Below are 19,081 nucleotides of genomic sequence, written 5' to 3'. Positions count from 1 at the left end.
GTTTCTGATTGCATTTAAAGGTGAACTTATATTACAAGCAATTCCCTACTTTAGAGATAAAATTCCATGTAGAATTACAGAAATAGCAAAAACAGTTCCCGTGTGGACTCAGAGTGTCACTGTTGGACAACGTGGGAGCAGCCATGGCTCAGCATTTCTGAGACTCTTGGAGCAGTTTCTCTCTCTTAACACTTCAGCTCAGTAGAAAGGAAAAGCTTTTATTTTAAAAGCCGCTTGAGAAAGGAAAGCTCTCAGTTTCCCAAAGATCAACTCAAAAGAACAATATTTCTATTATCTCAAATAAGTGTACTGGGAGTCTTGAAAACTGAAGTAAAAGAAGGAGGAAATCAGAAACAACAATGGATGTTATGGAAATAAAGCAGGTAGAGAGAACAAGGAAGATCAGCAAGAGGCAAGTACTGTTTCTGTTCATATTCTGGTCTGTGTTCTTCTGCCAGGTGGGGTCTGAGCAGGTTCAATATTCAGTTCCAGAGGAAGCAGAGCAGGGCTCCTTTGTGGGGAACCTTGCTAAAGATCTGGGGTTGGATCTCAGAGAGCTGTCAAAGCGCAAGCTTGGCATTTCTTCAGAAAAGCCATTCTTTGACCTGAATGAACAAAATGGCAACCTGTATGTGAATGAGAGGATAGACCGGGAAGAGATTTGTGGGGAATCATCCACTTGTGTCCTCGAATTAGAAGTTGTGGCACACAATCCTTTGAATATTTTCCACGTAAATATTTTAATCCAGGACATTAATGACAATGCTCCACATTTCCAGAATGAAAATATTGAGCTTAAATTGAGTGAGTCTACTCTGCCGGGAACTCGATTTGCTCTTGGAAATGCTGAAGATGATGATATCGGAATAAACTCCCTCCAGAATTATCAGTTGAGCTCAACTCCATATTTCAAACTAGAAATTCAAAACAGCAATGTTGGCGGAAAATATGCAGAATTAATATTGCAGAAACAACTGGACAGGGAAAAAGAACACATGCATAACATGGTACTTACAGCCATGGATGGTGGAGAACCTCCAAAAACCGGAACAGCCAAAATATTGGTAACAGTTATTGATAATAATGACAATGCCCCTGTTTTCACCCAGACAATCTATAAAGTGAGCCTGAAGGAGAGTGCACCCAAAGGAACCTCTGTGCTTCAAGTCAAAGCATCTGACAGTGATGAAGGGTCCAATGCCGAGATCACTTACACTTTCAGTGACATCCCAAAAACAGCCAAGCAGAAGTTTCATCTGGATCCCAGAGATGGAACAATCACACTTATAGAAAGTGTTGATTTTGAGGACAGACAAAAATATGTGATGATAATTCAGGCAAGTGATGGAGGAGGCTTGGTGGCACATTGCAATGTGGAGATTGAGGTTCTTGATGAGAATGACAATGCTCCAGATGTGATCCTCACATCCGTGTCCAGCCCAGTTCCGGAAGATGTCACATCTGGAGCTGTGATTGCTCTCATTAAAGTTCAGGACAGGGATTCTGGGGATAACGGACAAGTCACCTGTCACCTGAAGGAACTTGTACCTTTCCTGATAGTCTCATCTTCGAGTAATTACTTCAAGCTCCTCATAGATGGTGCCCTTGACAGAGAAAGGACTCCCGAGTATAATATTACAATCACAGCCTCAGACAAAGGTACCCCTCCACTCTCCACACACAAAACCATATCTATACAGATCTCAGATATCAATGATAACCCACCAGCCTTTGAAAAATCTTCCTACACTGCCTATGTTCCAGAGAACAACCCATCTGGAGCTTCCATTTTCCACATCAAGGCCTCTGACCCAGATCTGGATCGCAATGCCAGAATCACTTACTCCATCCTTCACAGCAACATCAAGGACCTGCCTCTCTCCTCCTATGTCTCCATTAACTCTGAGACTGGGATCATCTATGCCCAACGCTCCTTTGACTATGAGCAGTTCAGGGAGTTTCAGATTCAAGTGAAGGCCCAAGATGGAGGTTCTCCACCACTCAATAGCAGTGCCACAGTGACAGTATGTGTTTTGGATCGAAATGATAACGCTCCGCAGATCCTGTACCCCTCACAATCAACAGAGGGCTCACCTTTATTTGAGATGGTGCCTCGGTCAGCTGAGTCGGGTTATCTTGTGACGAAGGTGGTGGCCGTGGACTCTGATTCGGGACACAATGCCTGGCTCTCCTTCCATCTCCTGCAGGCCACAGAGCCCTCACTCTTCAGCATTGGCTCCCACACAGGAGAGGTGCGCACAGTCCGAGCATTACTTGAGAGAGATGCAGTGAAGCAGAGGCTGGTCATCCTGGTGAAAGACAATGGGCATCCTCCTCTCTCAGCCACCACAACTTTGAGCCTGGTGTTTGCTGAGAACTTCCAGGAGGCTCTTCCGGAAATGAACTTCCAACCAAATGACTCAGAGTATCAGTCTGATCTACAGTTTTATTTGGTATTGGCCTTGACCTTGGTGTCCTTTCTGTTCCTGGTGACAGTGATTCTGACCATTCTGATGAAGCTTCGAAGGTCAAGGAACCCCACTTTCCTTCAGTGCTTTATTCCTGACCCCCACTCAAAGGCTGGTGCCATATTCCCACCCAATTATGAGGATGGAACTTTGCCTTATTCCTACCAGGTCTGTCTGTCCTCTGAATCCAGGAGGAATGAGCTGACATTCCTGCAGCCCACTGTCCAAATAGCAGAGAACCTCCTTTGCAATGGCAACTCTGACATTTCTTTGATGGTCAGTGGAGGCAATTTAATTTCTGAAAATGAAAATGGCAGCACGGTGAGTTATATTGCATTTTCTTTTTGTGCAATTAGGTGTGTTATCAGTTGTTTGAGAGTTTATTTGTAAATAGTGGATGTTATCAAGCTGGCATTCTAGACAATTCATGCCATGTTACCAGGAATGTAGGGAGGGAGTAATACTGAGCAGCTACTGCTGCAGAGCAACCTAATGGGATGGATTTTTCAGCAGTTGTTGAGGGAGAAAACTGCAAATTGTGGAAGCCTCAGTCTGAATTATCTAGATGCCTATCTTCATGCTGACTTAGGGTGATGATCTAGGACCACAGCATAGCATATTTGAGTGGAGACAGTGCTAAATTGTTTTCTTTCTTTCTTTCTTTCTTTCTTTCTTTCTTTCTTTCTTTCTTTCCAGCATGACTAAATTTGAATATGTTTTAATGTTCTCTCTTTAAAAAGATACAGTATATGCAAGAACAAACACAAAAACATCCTACATAATATATGCTTCAAGAAGTTTGCAAATTTTTTAGTTATAGGCAAAATTCTCCTTATTATCAAACTAAATATTAGGAAGTTTGTGGACAGTTTTTTATGTGTTATGGGGAAGGAAATAGCAGATTGAACATCTTTTGTTGACAGTCTGCCAGCAGAGATAATTACATGATGATTCATGATAGCCAGACATAAATCTTGGCTCCCATATTCATTCTGGGGGAAAAAGTGAATAAGAGATTAATCCCTGGTGCTTTGAAAAAGCTGTTTTCTGTTGTCAAGAGACCAAGAAGCAGTCAGCTCCTAGGAACTCCGATGGGGGTTAAGCAACTTGAGAGCTGAGGACTTTACATCTTGCCCTAAAGCCATGTAAGAGCCGTCACGGGTATGGGATCTGCAAAAGTCTCCCTTTCTTAATTATTTTTGGGACAGTTATAATTTATAACTGATGGAGATTTGTCCAGTTTTAACAATGGAAATCTGTATTTTTGTATTTTTTAGATTGAGAGTATATAAATGTTCTACATTGTTAAACTTTTATATTATTAAAAATGAATAAAAATAATATTTTAAAAATGACAACCATAATTCAAAACACACAGAAAGTTAAAATCACAACAGAATAGATTAATACAAATTAAAGCAAATTAAAAATGCAAGCAATATTATGTAAGATTGATTGCATTATGCTCCTTACAACTTGGAACCTTCACCCTATGTCAGAAAACAACAGCAACATACTAACTTTTTTTTGGGGGGGGGGGTTCTACCCCAATGAGATTTCCAATATAAGGTGAGGGTAGAATTTTGAATCCCAGAAAATATATGTGTCTGTGGTGTCAGAAGAAGAGTGCTTGACAATGTCCAAAAATCCCAAGCCGGAAAACACTTATTTGTGGGATCTGTTTCTGACCCCATTAAGAAACTCACAAGAAAACTGTCCTTGGTTAGAGAGATGTCCCCAAGCAACATTAAAAGGTTTGTGCCAAGTTATTGAAACAGCTGTAGCTGGTAGAGGCTGAACTTTGGAGATATTGTTGGGGTGACCATTTGTGACAATGTCCTGGAAGTACGTTCATTGCAGAATCAAAACTGCACTGGAGCTGATGGGGTGAGAATTCTTTGATTCACACAAAATTGTATGACGGTTAAAGAGAAACTGGAAATGATTTACCGGTAATATTGGGAACACTTGGAGAAAAAATGGTGCTTGAAATAGTTGCATTACATTATTGTTAATACAAGTGGTAAAATATTTTGATCACATTAATCAAATGCACATTGGTTAGTTTGGTCTTTCAGTATTTTATTCTTTTACAGAAACTTTTAAAATGGAATTATGCAAAAGTATAGAGATATTAATGCTATGTTTAAACTGGGTGAAAGACAGATAGCAAATAACATAGTACAGTCATACCTCGGGTTGAATGTGCTTCAGGTTGAGCGCTTTCGAGTTGCGCTCCGTGGCAACACAGAAGTAACGGAACATGTTACTTCCAGGTTTTGCCACTCGCACATGCGCAGAAACTCAAAAAGATGTCATGCGCATGTGCAGAAGCGGCAAAACGCGACCCGCGCACACGCAGACGTGCCGTCGCGTCTTACATTCTATTCAGGATGCAAACGGGGCTCCGAAACAGATCCCGTTCGCATCTGGAGGTACCACTGTAATGTATTACATATCTCTTTTATAAAGAGTGCAGCTAGCTTTAGTCCAGGTCCTATGAGAAGATTTTAAATATAAGCTCTACCATCTTTTTTAATCACTTTAGTGAGGACCCAGTTTTCTTTGAATTAATTTCAGGTGTAAAATGGGGTTCATCAGTACCATTAGCTAAACCTCCCTGCCATTTCTTCCGCTTTTCAAGTAAAAAAAAAAAATCACCTTTGTGTGGGGTGCTGGTAGTAACTGTCAATGGGCAGAGGTAAGAAAGTCCTAACCTTGAACCAGAAATGATGTTCCTGAGTATGCACAGAAGTGGAATTTCCTGCCAGAGATGATGTAAAGTGTAGTTCCCTCTGCCTCCTGATCCAATAAAGGAGACATTGACAAACCCTGTGTACCCTGACAAGGAATTACACTCCTTAAATGATCTAGAAGACCACAATTTCTTTAGACGGCTCTGGAAACAAACCTATATGTGATGAGCCTTCCTCACCAACAGGCATCCACTCTCTACTATTCCTATGGTTTTTCTTGTTTTGTTTTTTTTCCTTTTTAAAGAAAGAAGCTATTAATGATGCTGAATGGTGAGGCACTGGAAAGTGAAGAGGATGCACACAAGTGATGGAGAAGAAATTTGTTTCTGATTGCATTTAAAGGTGAACTTGTATTACAAGGCAATTCCCTACCTTAGAGAAAAATTCTATGTAGAATTACAGAAATAGTAAAAGCAGTTCCCGATGTGGACTCAGAGTGTCACTGTTGGACAACGTGGGAGCAGCCATGGCTCAGCATTTCTGAGACTCTTGGAGCAGTTTCTCTCTCTTAACACTTCAGCTGAGCAGGAAGGAAAAGCTTTTATTTTAAAAGCTGCTCGAGAAAGGAAATCTCTGTTTATCAGGGATCAGCTGAAAAGAACAACATTAGTACTATCTCACTTAAGTGTACTGGGAGTCTTGAAAACTGAAGTGAAAGGAGGAGGAAATCAGAAACAACAATGGATGTGATGGAAGTAAAGCAGGCAGAGAGAACAAGGAAGATCACCAAGAGGCAAGTACTGTTTCTGTTCATATTCTGGTCTGTGTTCGGCTGCCAGGTAGTGTCTGAACAGGTTCAGTATTCAGTTCCAGAGGAAGCAGAGCAGGGCTCCTTTGTGGGGAACCTTGTTAAAGATCTGGGGTTGGATGTAAGAGAGCTGTCAAAGCGCAAGCTTGGTATTTCTTCAGAAAAGCAATTCTTTGATCTGAATGAACAAAATGGCAACCTATATGTGAATGAGAGGATAGACCGGGAAGAGATTTGTGGTAAATCATCTACTTGTGTCCTCAAATTGGAAGTTGTGGCACACAGTCCTTTGAATATTTTCCACGTAAATATTTTTATCCAGGACATCAATGATAATGCCCCACATTTCCAGAATGAAAATATTGAGCTAAAAGTGAGTGAGTCTACTCTGCCGGGAACTCGATTTGCTCTTGGAAATGCTGAAGATGATGATATCGGAATAAACTCCCTCCAGAACTATCAATTGAGCTCAACTCCATATTTCAAACTAGAAATTCAAGCTGGCAATGATGGTGGCAAATATGCAGAATTAATATTACAGAAACAATTGGACAGGGAAAAGGAACACACACACCACATGGTGCTTACAGCCATGGATGGTGGAGAACCTCCAAAAACCGGAACAGCCAAAATATTGGTGACAGTTATTGATATTAATGACAATGCCCCTGCTTTCACCCAGACAATCTATAAAGTGAGCCTGAAGGAGAGTGCACCCAAAGGAACCTCTGTGCTTCAAGTCAAAGCATCTGACAGTGATGAAGGGTCATATGCTGAGATCACTTACACTTTCAGTGACATCCCAAAAACAGCCAAACAGAAGTTTCATCTGGATCCCAGAGATGGAACAATTGCACTTATAGAAAGTGTTGATTTTGAAGAAAGTCAATATTATTTGATGAAAATTCAGGCAAGTGATGGAGGAGGATTGGCGGCACATTGCAAAGTAGAAATTGAGGTTCTTGATGAGAACGACAATGCTCCAGATGTGATCCTTACATCCGTGTCCAGCCCAGTTCCAGAAGATGTCACATCTGGAGCTGTGATTGCTCTCATTAAAGTTCAGGACAGGGATTCTGGGGATAACGGAGAAGTCACTTGTCACCTGAAGGAACTTGTACCTTTCCTGATAGTCTCATCTTCAAGTAATTACTTCAAGCTCCTCATAGATGGTGCCCTTGACAGAGAAAGGACTCCCGAGTATAATATTACAATCACAGCCACAGACAAAGGCACACCTCCACTCTCCACACACAAAACCATATCTATACAGATCTCAGATATCAATGATAACCCACCAGCCTTTGAAAAATCTTCCTACACTGCCTACATTCCAGAGAACAACCCATCTGGAGCTTCAATTTTCCACATCAAGGCCTCTGACCCAGATCTGGATCGCAATGCCAGAATCACTTACTCCATCCTTCACAGCAACATCAAGGACCTGCCTCTCTCCTCCTATGTCTCCATTAACTCTGAGACTGGGATCATCTATGCCCAACGCTCCTTTGACTATGAGCAGTTCAGGGAGTTGCAGATTCAAGTGAAGGCCCAAGATGCAGGTTCTCCACCACTCAATAGCAGTGCCACAGTGACAGTATGTGTTTTGGATCGAAATGATAACGCTCCACAGATCCTGTACCCCTCACAATCAACAGAGGGCTCACCTTTCTTTGAGATGGTGCCTCGGTCAGCTGAGTCGGGTTATCTGGTGACGAAGGTGGTGGCCGTGGACTCTGATTCGGGACACAATGCCTGGCTCTCCTTCCATCTCCTGCAGGCCACAGAGCCCTCACTCTTCAGCATTGGCTCCCACACAGGAGAAGTGCAAACAGTCCGAGCATTACTTGAGAGAGATGCAGTGAAGCAGAGGCTGGTCATCCTGGTGAAGGACAATGGGCATCCTCCTCTCTCAGCCACCACAACTTTGAGCCTGGTGTTTGCTGAGAACTTCCAGGAGGCTCTTCCGGAAATGAACTTCCAACCAAATGACTCAGAGTATCAGTCTGATCTACAGTTTTATTTGGTATTGGCCTTGACCTTGGTTTCCTTTCTGTTCCTGGTGACGGTGATTCTGACCATTCTGATGAAGCTTCGAAGGTCAAGGAACCCCACTTTCCTTCAGTGCTTTATTCCTGACCCCCACTCAAAGGCTGGTGCCATATTCCCACCCAATTATGAGGATGGAACTTTGCCTTATTCCTATCAGGTCTGTCTGTCCTCTGAATCCAGGAGGAATGAGTTGACATTCCTGCAGCCCACTGTCCAAATAGCAGAGAACATCCTTTGCAATGGCAACTCTGACATTTCTTTGATGGTCAGTGGATGTAATTTAAATTCTGAAAATGAAAATGACAGCACGGTGAGTTATATTGCATTTTTTTCTTTTATAAGGGAGTTAGGTTTGTTATCACTTGTTTGAGAGTTTAATTGTAAACAGTGGGTGTTATCAAACTGGCACCCCAGACAATTCAGGCCATGTCACCAGGGAAGTAGGTAGGGAGTATACTGAGCTGCTACTGCTGCAGATCAAGCTAATGAAATGGGCCTTCTAGCAGTTGTTGAAGGGCAAAATTGCAAGTTGGGGGGAACCTCAGTCATAATTATCCAGATGCACATTTGCATGCTGACTTAGGGTGACAATCTCGGACCACAGTATGACATAGCATGTTTGAGTAGAGACAGTGCTTATCCATCCTTCCTTCCTTCCTTCCTTCCTTCCTTCCTTCCTTCCTTCCTTCGTAGTATGACTAAAATTGAATATGTAGCTATTTTAATGTTATGTCTTAAAAAAAACACCCAGAAAAACAGACATAAAAATATATTACATTGTATATTCTTCAAGAAGTTTGAAAAAAATTGATTTATTGAGAAACTTTTTATTATTAAACTGAATATTAGGGTTAAGTTTGTGGGGAGCTTTTTATGTGTTGTGGGGAAGGAAATAGCGGATTGAACATCTTTTGTTGGCGGTTGGCCAACAGAGATAATTACATGGTGATTGATGATAGCCAGACATAAGTCTTGGTTCCCAAATTCATTTTGGAAAAAAGAGTGAACAAGAGATTAATCTCTGGTGCTTTGAAAAAGCTGTTTCTGTTGTCAAGAGACCAAGAAGCAGTCAGCTCCTAGGAACTCGGATGGGGGTTAAGTGACTTGAGAGCTGAGGATTTTACATCTTGCCCCAAAGCCATGAAAGAGCTGTGATGGGTATGGGATCTGCAAAAGCCTCCCGTTCTTAATAATGTTTGGAATGGTTATTTATAACTGAGGGAGATTTGTCCATCAGCTGGGGATAAATTACATTCAATGTGTGAGCTGCTTTTTGGCTTCATGAAGAAGGGAAGGGAAATTGAACATTAAAGGGTTGAAGGCAGAACTAAAAGCCTGTTTTGTGGTTTGAGACAAGGAAGTTTTAAACGAACAATGGAGATCTGTGCTTTTGAATTTTTCAGATTGAGAGTATAGAAATGTTCTACATTATTAAACTTTTATATTGTTAAAAATGAATATAATAATATTTTTTTAATGGCAACCATAATTTAACGCACACAGAAAGTTAAATTAAAACAAATTAAAGCTCATACAAAGTTGGGTCTGGTGGAAAAGCACAATGTATGATATGGTGAACTATTGGTGAAAGCTGTCAATAGTACAAGCACCCCTCAGGTCCTGTGACTGCATGCTGGTTGCAGAATGAAAAGAGCTCATGCACAGCCTGTATCTGATCAATGAGTGGTGCAATTAGACTTTCTCTCATGGAGTCATAGAGTTGCAAGGGACCCAAGGGTCGTCTGGTCCAACCCCCTGCAATGCAGGAATCTCAGCTAGAGCATCCATGGCAGGTGGCCATGCAACGTCTGCTAAAAAAACCTACAAGGAAGGAGAGACCACAACTTCCCAAAGGAGACTGTCCCAATATGTCACAAAAAGATTAATGAAGCACTCCTAAATTCTCCAATATTTTACCTCATCCTTTCTAAAACAACTTAGCACAAGATTGTTCAAGATGATGATTGTTCTCATATCAATTCAACTGTTCACCAAGATCTTCAGTGGAGGCATTCCTGGTGGTCTCCTTACCTGCATCAGTACAGTATTCCTCCTTTCCTTAACAGTCAGAACAGCTAAGAGCATTTGCAATGTATGATTAGAAATTATGACCAGTTGGAACAGTTGTGGTCAACAGTGTGTATGTAGGTGAGTGTGCATGTGGCTAGTATTTCCACCTATACCATTTCCAGTCATGCTTCCATGCTATAGTAACATAGGTGACAAATGATTATTGAGTCATAACAATGTTAGATCCCTCTCACCTCTTTGGCTGGGAATGCTTTCCCATGGAAATGCAATCTGGCAAGGGAATACAGCTGCACACCCCTGTATCTGCTGCTTCATATACATTGATGCTGGATTGCTCCTAATGTGTCAAAAAGTTTGTTGCCAGTGCATATTCTGTAGTGAAAGATGAAGACTAATTTTGAAAGAAACTATTATGGCATTGCTTAGTGGATCGGAAGCTTGATTTTCTGTCTTCTGGGGGAAAGCATTCAGCAAATTCAGTATAGCAGTTTTATTAGTCCTGCTGATTTTGTAGAACAAGAAGCAGAAGAGCATCAAGATCTCCAAGAAAGATGACTGGAGGTTTAACAGGTCATCACATGCTAGTTTTTAATAATGCTTGTTCTGAGCTTGACAACTGATTGTCACACATGAGCTCATAAGCTGCCATTGAAAGTTACCCACCTGCAGTAGTGACATGCATGGTGGTGGGCAGCTGGTGAATTCACCCCCACCCCCATACACTGTTGCCTACCTGGATGGGGCAGAGTGAGGCTGGAGTCATGTGCTTTTCACTGTGGGAACATTTAGCACTGCTGCTGGTGCACCTGCACAGCCCCAACCACACAGTTGTGTCAGCCCAGCCCTGACCAGGTAAGCCCCAGCAACAACACTAGTGTTGAAGGGTGGCTCCACAGCTCCACCCCATTGCATGTGTCGCCAATTTCTTCCTGCTTCTTTTTATCTCTGGAATGTGGTGTGGTTTAGTAATAATAATTGGCTTTAATAGCATTCGTCTTGGCTTTATTTTCTTCTAGGCACAATGTGAGCAATAAATTAAGGAGGACATGGCCTTCTTTGCACTGTACAGTCATACTTGGTGTTTATAGAGCACTTTAGTGTAGAAAATGGTTGATATACATTCCCTTGTAACCCTTTAATAACCCAGAAAGATAGATCAGCATTATTTTTCTCATATTGTGGATGAGATGGTGAGAGGATGCATTTAGATGTGGCAAGTATTGCATTAGTTTTCCTGACCAGAACGCTAGTGCCTCTAATCTGTTTTCCAATGATCCTTTCACACTGCAGTACCAGTTGTGTTATTTTTGACCAATATATCAGCATATCAATATATGAGCAATATATCGTGTTCCACTAAATTTCATTCACACCAGTGTGCATGGTGTGAGGCAACAATGAACATCATTGGATAACATTGCAACTATTCCACCCATAGCTGTGCATGTATTCATTCCCCCAGGTATACGGCCCCAAATTTCATCACTTTACTCCTGCTATTTTCGAGTTTAAGGGAGCAGCAAATGGATTTTTTCTGCAATTAAATAACATGGAAATTATGTGGATTTCATGCCATGTGAAAACTTGAATATAATGCAGAAATTAATAGTTAGGGAAACATCAGGTAAACGGAGGAAACTGCTGTGTGAACTCAACCAGAGAGAGGAGGAAGGGAGTCTTGCCCAAGGACAACTAATGACCTCATGGTTGAAGTTTGATTTGAATTGGGGCATTCATGATGTGCATCTCCTACCCAGTACAGCCTTATTTGAACAATCTCCTCAAGTGTAAGCAAAGAAAACATGATGGTGCAAAATTCTATATCATGTGTGGGGCCCCTACAAGTAGAGTAAGCTCCCCACCTTAGACCTTGGTCCTCAAATTCATGGAGGGATCTAGATTGTGTACAGATGAAATGCTGGACAGGAAAGGACTAAGAAGCACTCCATATTTCTCCTCAGGTGTTTGCTCATATATGGACAGTGTATGCCCAAATAGGGTCTACGTGTTGTTGTTGTTTAGTCGTTTAGTCGTGTCTGACTCTTCGTGATCCCATGGACCAGAGCACGCCAGGCACTCCTGTCTTCCACTGCCTCCCGCAGTTTGCTCAGACTCATGCTGGTCGCTTCGAGAACACTGTCCAAGCATCTGTCCTCTGTCGTCCCCTTCTCCTTGTGCCCTCCATCTTTCCCAACATCAGGGTCTTTTCCAGGGAGTCTTCTCTTCTCATGAGGTGGCCAAAGTATTGGAGTCTCAGCTTCAGGATCTGTCCTTCCAGTGAGTACTCAGGGCTGATTTCCTGAAGAATGGATACGTTTGATCTTATTGCAGTAGGGCTTATGTAACACGTACCAAAAAATAAAAATTCAGTTTGAAGATGAACAGCCTAGAGATGTGAATGAACAAATAGGAGCTGAGAGGAGTGAAGTGCCAGATGTACTGGTGGTTTACTAGTGTTGTTTCTACATCAAGAAAAAATCTATTGAATATTCCCTTAGAAAAGTGAGCAGAAAACATTGCTGAGAAAGATCCATAACATTTATTCCAGAAATTCCAGTAATGGGGCAGGGCAGGAACCCTAAACACACTTGTCTTTCCTGCTCCCTTTCAATTTGATTACAGCAACAAAAGTCATCACTCTTATTTATCCTTAGTGGGTAAATTCTAAGGGAAAAGAATAGTTATCCTAGCTATATCTGAAGTTTTTGCAGTCTGGGCTTGATCCTCTGGGTGTCACTGTTGACCAGAACCAAGCAGAAATGTGAAATCCTGCCCAACTGAAGTTGCCTTTCCGTTAAACACAAACACAAAATATCTGAAGGAACAAGCTGCTTGTCAGTGTAAAGAAGAAATGGAAGTACATTTTCCTTAGAATAGAGTTGGATACAGGATCTTTTGAACCAGAATTTAAGAGCCTTTAACCTGCTGCAAGGATGGAAGGAATTCAGAGGCTGTGGAATTGCAGAAAGGGAATTTTCCAGTGCCTTTTCATGATGTTTTCTTGGAAGGCAGTTTCTGGTCAGATCCACTACTCCATTCCAGAAGAGATGCACAAAGGCTCTTCTGTGGGGAATATTGCAAAGGACCTGGGAATGGATGGCAAGCAGCTCCCAAACCATGGACTCCGCATTGTCTCTCCTGTAGGTATAATTCAGTACTTTTCTTTGAATGCCAACAATGGCCATTTGCAGATATTTGAGAGAATAGATAGAGAGGAAATCTGCAGAGAGGCAGAGAAATGTATGTTAAAGTTTCAGGTTCTTGTTGAAAGCAAATTAAAGCTTTATGGAATTGAAGTGGAAATTACTGATATAAATGATAATGCTCCCCACTTCCCTCTATGGGAACAGGAGCTGGAAATCAGTGAGGCATCTATACCTGCATTCCAGATCCCTCTACCCAAAGCTCAAGATCCAGATTGGGGGATAAATTCAGTGCAGAGCTATCAACTCACAGGCAGTAGCCATTTTGCTTTGCATGTGCAAACAAAAGAAAATGGTGCCAGACTTGTTGAACTTGTGTTGGAAAAGTCACTGGACAGAGAGGAACAATCATCTTACGATTTGCTTCTCACAGCTACTGATGGAGGTGATCCTATCAGGTCTGGCACATTACAAATCCACATTGTTGTTATTGATGCAAATGACAATGCACCAGTTTTCAGCCAACCTCTCTATGAAGTGAGTATCAATGAGAATATTCCCAAGTGGTCCATACTTTTGACAGTGAAAGCAACTGATATGGATGAAGGGATCAATGGAGACATTAAATACTCTTTCCAAGAAATTACAAAGCGCGACTCCCAAATATTTCTATTAAATTCCACAACAGGTGAAATCATCCTTATTGGGAATCTTGATTATGAGGAATCATCTTTATATGCATTTGAGATACAAGCCAAAGATGGAGGAAGGCTGAGTGACAGATCAAAAATTGTGATATCTGTTATGGATTTGAATGACAATGCACCTCAATTATCAGTTACCTTTGCCACCAACACCATACTTGAAAGTTCACCATCCCAAACGGTAATTGCCATTTTAAATGTCCAAGACCGAGATTCAGGAATCAATGGGGAAATCACATGTTCAATCCCTAGCAACCTCCCTTTCCAGCTAAAGAAGTCCATGGATAACTTTTACAGTTTGGTGACTGATGGTGCCCTTGACAGGGAACAGGTGTCAGTCTTCAATACTACTGTCACTGTTACTGACCATGGAGTCCCCCCTCTTTCTACAGTCACAGTTATCACACTTCATGTTTTAGACACAAATGACAACCCACCCCTCTTTGAAAAAACAGACTATACTTTCTATTTTGTTGAGAATAACCAAAGAGGAGCCATGGTCTCTTCCTTAAGAGCAAATGATCTTGACTGGGAAGAAAATGCCAGAATAACATATTCCATCACTGATGACCAAAGAAGTGACTCCCGCCTCTCCTCCTATCTGTCCATTAACTCTGAGACGGGGGTTATATATGCTCTGACCTCCTTTGATTATGAAGAGTTTCGAGACATTCGGTTCCGTGTAAAGGCTCAGGATGGAGGTTCTCCACCACTCAGCTCCAACGTCTCAGTGACTCTCTTCATCCTCGATCAGAATGACAATGCTCCACAAATACTGTACCCCTCCCCTCCCACTGACGGCTCCACGGGGATAGAGCTGGCCCCTCGCTCCTCTGAGCCAGGCTACCTGGTCACTAAGGTGGTGGCCGTGGATGCAGACTCTGGCCAGAATGCCTGGCTCTCCTACCAGCTGATCAAGGCCACCGAGCCAGGGCTCTTCACTCTGGGGCTCCACACGGGAGAGATCAGGACGACCCGCTTCTTTCTGGAGAAAGATGCCCTCAAGCAAAGCCTGGTGGTTTTAGTCAAGGACAATGGGCAGCCACCTCTCTCTGCTTCAGCCACTCTGACTGTGGTGCTGGCTGACACCATCCCTGCAATCCTCTCAGACCTGAGCAGCATCTCAGCTCCTGTAGAGCCTCCGTCTGACCTCACTTTCTACCTGGTCCTTGCAGTGGCTTTTGTCTCCTGCTTGTTCTTCACTTTCCTCCTTGTGTTACTGGTCATCAAGTTGCACAGGTGGAGAAATTCTCAGCTGCTTGAGTCGGGGAGTGTGAATTTCAGTGGCGCTCCTATCTCACAGTTTGTGGGGATTGACGGAGTCCGAGCATTTCTGCACTCCTACTGCCAGGAGGTTTCTCTCACTACAGACTCTAGAAAGGCAAATTATTCCAATACTCTGAACAATAAAGAAGCTTGTGAGGCAAAGGATCCGATCCTACCTGGTGAAGATTTAAACTTGAACAATGAAGGCTTAATCGTAGTCCAGGTGAGCAAACAATTTTAGATAAACAATGTTTTTATTTTGTTAATATCAGAATATATTTCCCATCTGCCTCTACTTTCTCATTATATTCAGAACTATGTCAGTCTTCTTTCTATTCCTTTTTGCCCGCCTTTTAGTCATCACTGGGTATGTGATCCTTCTGTGAAGTATCTTCTTTCAACAATTCTTTATCTTGATGCATCAGATGATCAGTCTTTGTCTCTTATTTTGAACTGCTGGTGGAGGCTCACAAAACCTTTTGCACATCTATAAAAAACATAGTTCCCTACAAATTGAAAACTATCATGTATGGGAGATGTATAGGAGAAGGCTAGGCTCATCCTATTTTCATGTGGACGTGTATTCATCTCCTCCCGCTTTGAACAAGGCTTCAGCATGTGAGTTCCTGTGAGATTGATTTAATGCATTCTTAATTGTTTTAACTTAGTATGTTGTATTTGGCTTTTATTTCATATTTTTAAGACTCTTTAAAAAACCTGTATCAATAAATAAGTATATAAATGTGAGCCCTCACCTGCCTTGCTACTGGTAAGTTTAGTTATGCTGCCTCCATGAAAACTAGGGCCAAGTATCCTATGACAAGTAAGTGTTCATTCCCATCTTTCCACCAATAACCTCTTTCCACTACATACCCAACTGCCCACTAAGAAGCTGATACTGAGATTCTCATTGCTACAATACCTTTTTAAAAAAGTAATAATGAATTTACTTAACTCTTTTATTGGCTGAGTTATTTTGGCTGTTGGTATATTTTAGCATGATAAAATGAGGAGATTCAATGGTGAGGGGACTGGGAAGAAATTTACAAGCAATTGTATTGTAAGATTGGTTGCATAATGCTCGTTGTAATTTGCAACCTTCACCCGCTATTTAACTACAGCAGCAACACACAAATGGCTTTTTTTGGGGGGGTATTTTCTACTTAAATGAGATTTCCAGTGTAAGGTACGGGTAGAATTTTGAACCTCAGAGAAGGTGTTGTGTGTTGCCTTCTCCCCATAATTTGAATGAAAACAGCTTCAGCCGACAGTGTGTTCTTCTAGGGAGTTCCACACTCCTACAATGGGTGCATCAATGGAAATGTGATTGCAAGTTTCTTTACTCCTCTGTCACATGACTGTAAGCTGTTTTGATTCCAGTGCTCTTTGGTGACATGTCGCTTATATTTTTCTATTTAAAATATGCTGTCATGGTTGGTGTTGTAAACACACTACAGTGGCAAGAATTGATGTATTTGGGGGACATTTTATGAGGCATGTGGGGTTTTTGTTTTTTGTTCCTGTAAGGAAAACAATGAATGGTAACTTGCTGAAATTTGGGGAAGTTGTTTGCGTGACCATTTCTGACAATGTCATAGAAGGACTATCCTGTAGTTCTACTAATGTGTGAATTGGACAATGAAAAGTATGCTGGGAGGATGCTTGGACTCCCACAAAATTGTTTGATGTTTAAGAGCAAGTGGGAATTATTTAGGGATTATTGGAACACCAGACAAAAATAGTGCTAACAGTAGTTACTTTTCATTATTGTAAATGCAAGTGGTAAATCCTCTTGATCACATTAATAAAATGCACATCTGTTTGTTTTGGGCTTTTAGTGTCTTTTCTGTTACAAAAAGAAAATATTTAAAAGAATAATGCACACACGTAGAGATTTTTGTGCTATGGATACAGGGCACATTGCAGATAATGTAATATATTGTACTTTTAATAGTTATTAAACATAATTTGTTTTATAAATAGTGCAACTTGTTTTAGTCCAGGTCCTAAGGGAAACCTTGTTGGCTCTCTCCATACAGAACAGGAAACATATTCAATGGTAGATCTTTACCTTTCCTATTTTATATATATATATATAGTGTTGCCAGCAGAGAGCAGCAGCAAGTTTCAGAGGGCAATGAATTTAGCCAACATTCATCTTAAGTATCTTAAGGGCACATCGTCTATGCTGTTGATGAAAGTTGCAATGAAAAGATTTTGTCCCATCCTCTCCAACATGAATGTAAGAAAAAGTGTGTTGCAGATCCTCCATTGTGAGGACTATGCATGCCATGGGCTTACAGTGGTGCCCCGCAAGACGAATGCCTCGCAAGACGGAAAACCTGCTAGACAAAAGGGTTTTCCGTTTTGGAGGTGCTTCGCAAAACAAATTTCCTATGGGCTTGTTTCGCAAGACGAAAATGTCTTGCGAGTTCCTGCGGGGTTTTTTCCTCCCCCCCCCCCCTTTTCTAAGCCGCTAAGCCGCTTATCTGCTTATCTGCTAAACCAATAAGCCGCTAAAAGCCTAATAGCACCAATCCACTAAGCCGTCAATGGGCTTGCTTCGCAAGACGAAAAAACTGCTAGACGAAGAGACTCGCGGAACGGATTCTTTTTGTCTTGCGAGGCACCACTGTATTTGCATAATTCTTGTCTTCTGAAAAAGGGGGACATTTCCTTAAAGAAGGCATCATACATAAAATACTTGTCTCACATGTCCCTTCTTGTGTATGATGTAGGGGGGAAATCAGCACCGTCTCCCACTCTGTGTTGCTGATTGTTTGAAGAGAACTATGTTTGGTAGAACAGCAGTCATCATGGGATGACAGGTGTTCCATGAGGACAGAAGTGAATACACAATGGTATAATTGATGTGGCCAGGCTCTGCCTGGCAGGAGTCTGGCTGTGAGGAGACTTTCCATCCCACCTTGAGCAAATATCCCACAATAGTCCATCCACCAACTATAGAGAATAGTTGTATGCTTACAGCTCAAGTAAAATACAGCTCATGAGCTTTCCCTGAGAAATAGTATTCTGCCTAATTTTCACCAGGTTACCTCTTTTTAAACCACAAATTGCTGAAGAGATGTCAAGAACTGAATTTAAGATTAGAAAACTGAGAAACAGAGGGAACTGAAACTGACTGGTCTGCACTTTCCTAATACATACTTTTTATGTTCTCAAAAAAACTCTTGAGTTGTTCAGGTTGGGGGTTTCAAGGAAAGCTACAAAAAGAAAGTAAGAATGGCTTTTGGATTGAACCAACTGGATATTACGATTTGTCTACCTATGGAAACCTTTCCAATTTAGAAGATGTAGAAAATAAATATTCCTCACCCACAACTACTGCCCTCAAATTGTAGCAAAAACATATCATCTCTTCTTGACAGGAGATTACTGGATGATCACATTGAGCATCATATAAAAATATCTTGCAAAACAAATGCAGTAATGATTTCTTTTTCAAGCCCAAGGCATTGCAAAGTAGCACATGATTTAAGAAAATAAAACTATATTTTAAAATATGACACTGGAAGTTGCCTTTGAGCACCTCTCTAATCAGTAGCAGAGAAAGGCTCTGCCTGTTGAAACAATACAGGGCTAAATGGAAAATAAATATGAACTAGTATAAGGCCCATCACTATTTTCCTATTCACAAATATATTTTGTTTAAATGTACTGGCTGAAAACACATTACTGTGTGGGTCAACCTAAAATTATCACAAGCTGAACCTCTGACGGGAATACGTTTTAAAAATTCACTTGTGATGATTTCCTAATATTATTTAGATTTTTTTAATGCACATTAAAGATGGAAGAAAGAAATCTGGAACTCTGGTCTCATTGACCTGCATACTGAAAAGAGCTCTTATGGAGTGAATAACTATAAGGTCTGATCAGTAATCCATTGAGG

General features: G+C 41.4%; 2 pseudogenes across 2 annotated transcripts; both read left to right on the top strand.

Moving 5' to 3' along the window:
- Nucleotides 1-37: 37 nt before the first annotated feature.
- LOC310848859 (protocadherin gamma-B1 pseudogene) lies at nucleotides 38-3,162 on the top strand (annotated as a pseudogene). The gene has a single exon. The product of its transcript is annotated as a protocadherin gamma-B1 pseudogene (transcript).
- A 9,609-nt stretch (nucleotides 3,163-12,771) lies between these two features.
- On the top strand, nucleotides 12,772-15,278 carry LOC310848875 (protocadherin gamma-A6 pseudogene; annotated as a pseudogene). The gene has a single exon. The product of its transcript is annotated as a protocadherin gamma-A6 pseudogene (transcript).
- The last annotated feature ends 3,803 nt before the right edge of the window (nucleotides 15,279-19,081 follow it).

Source organism: Podarcis gaigeae, assembly GCF_964106915.1.
Source record: "Podarcis gaigeae genome assembly, chromosome: 7".
In the NCBI taxonomy this organism is placed as follows: domain Eukaryota; kingdom Metazoa; phylum Chordata; class Lepidosauria; order Squamata; family Lacertidae; genus Podarcis; species Podarcis gaigeae.
Note: the sequence above shows the minus strand (reverse complement) of the source record. Positions and strands in the feature narration are given on the sequence as shown.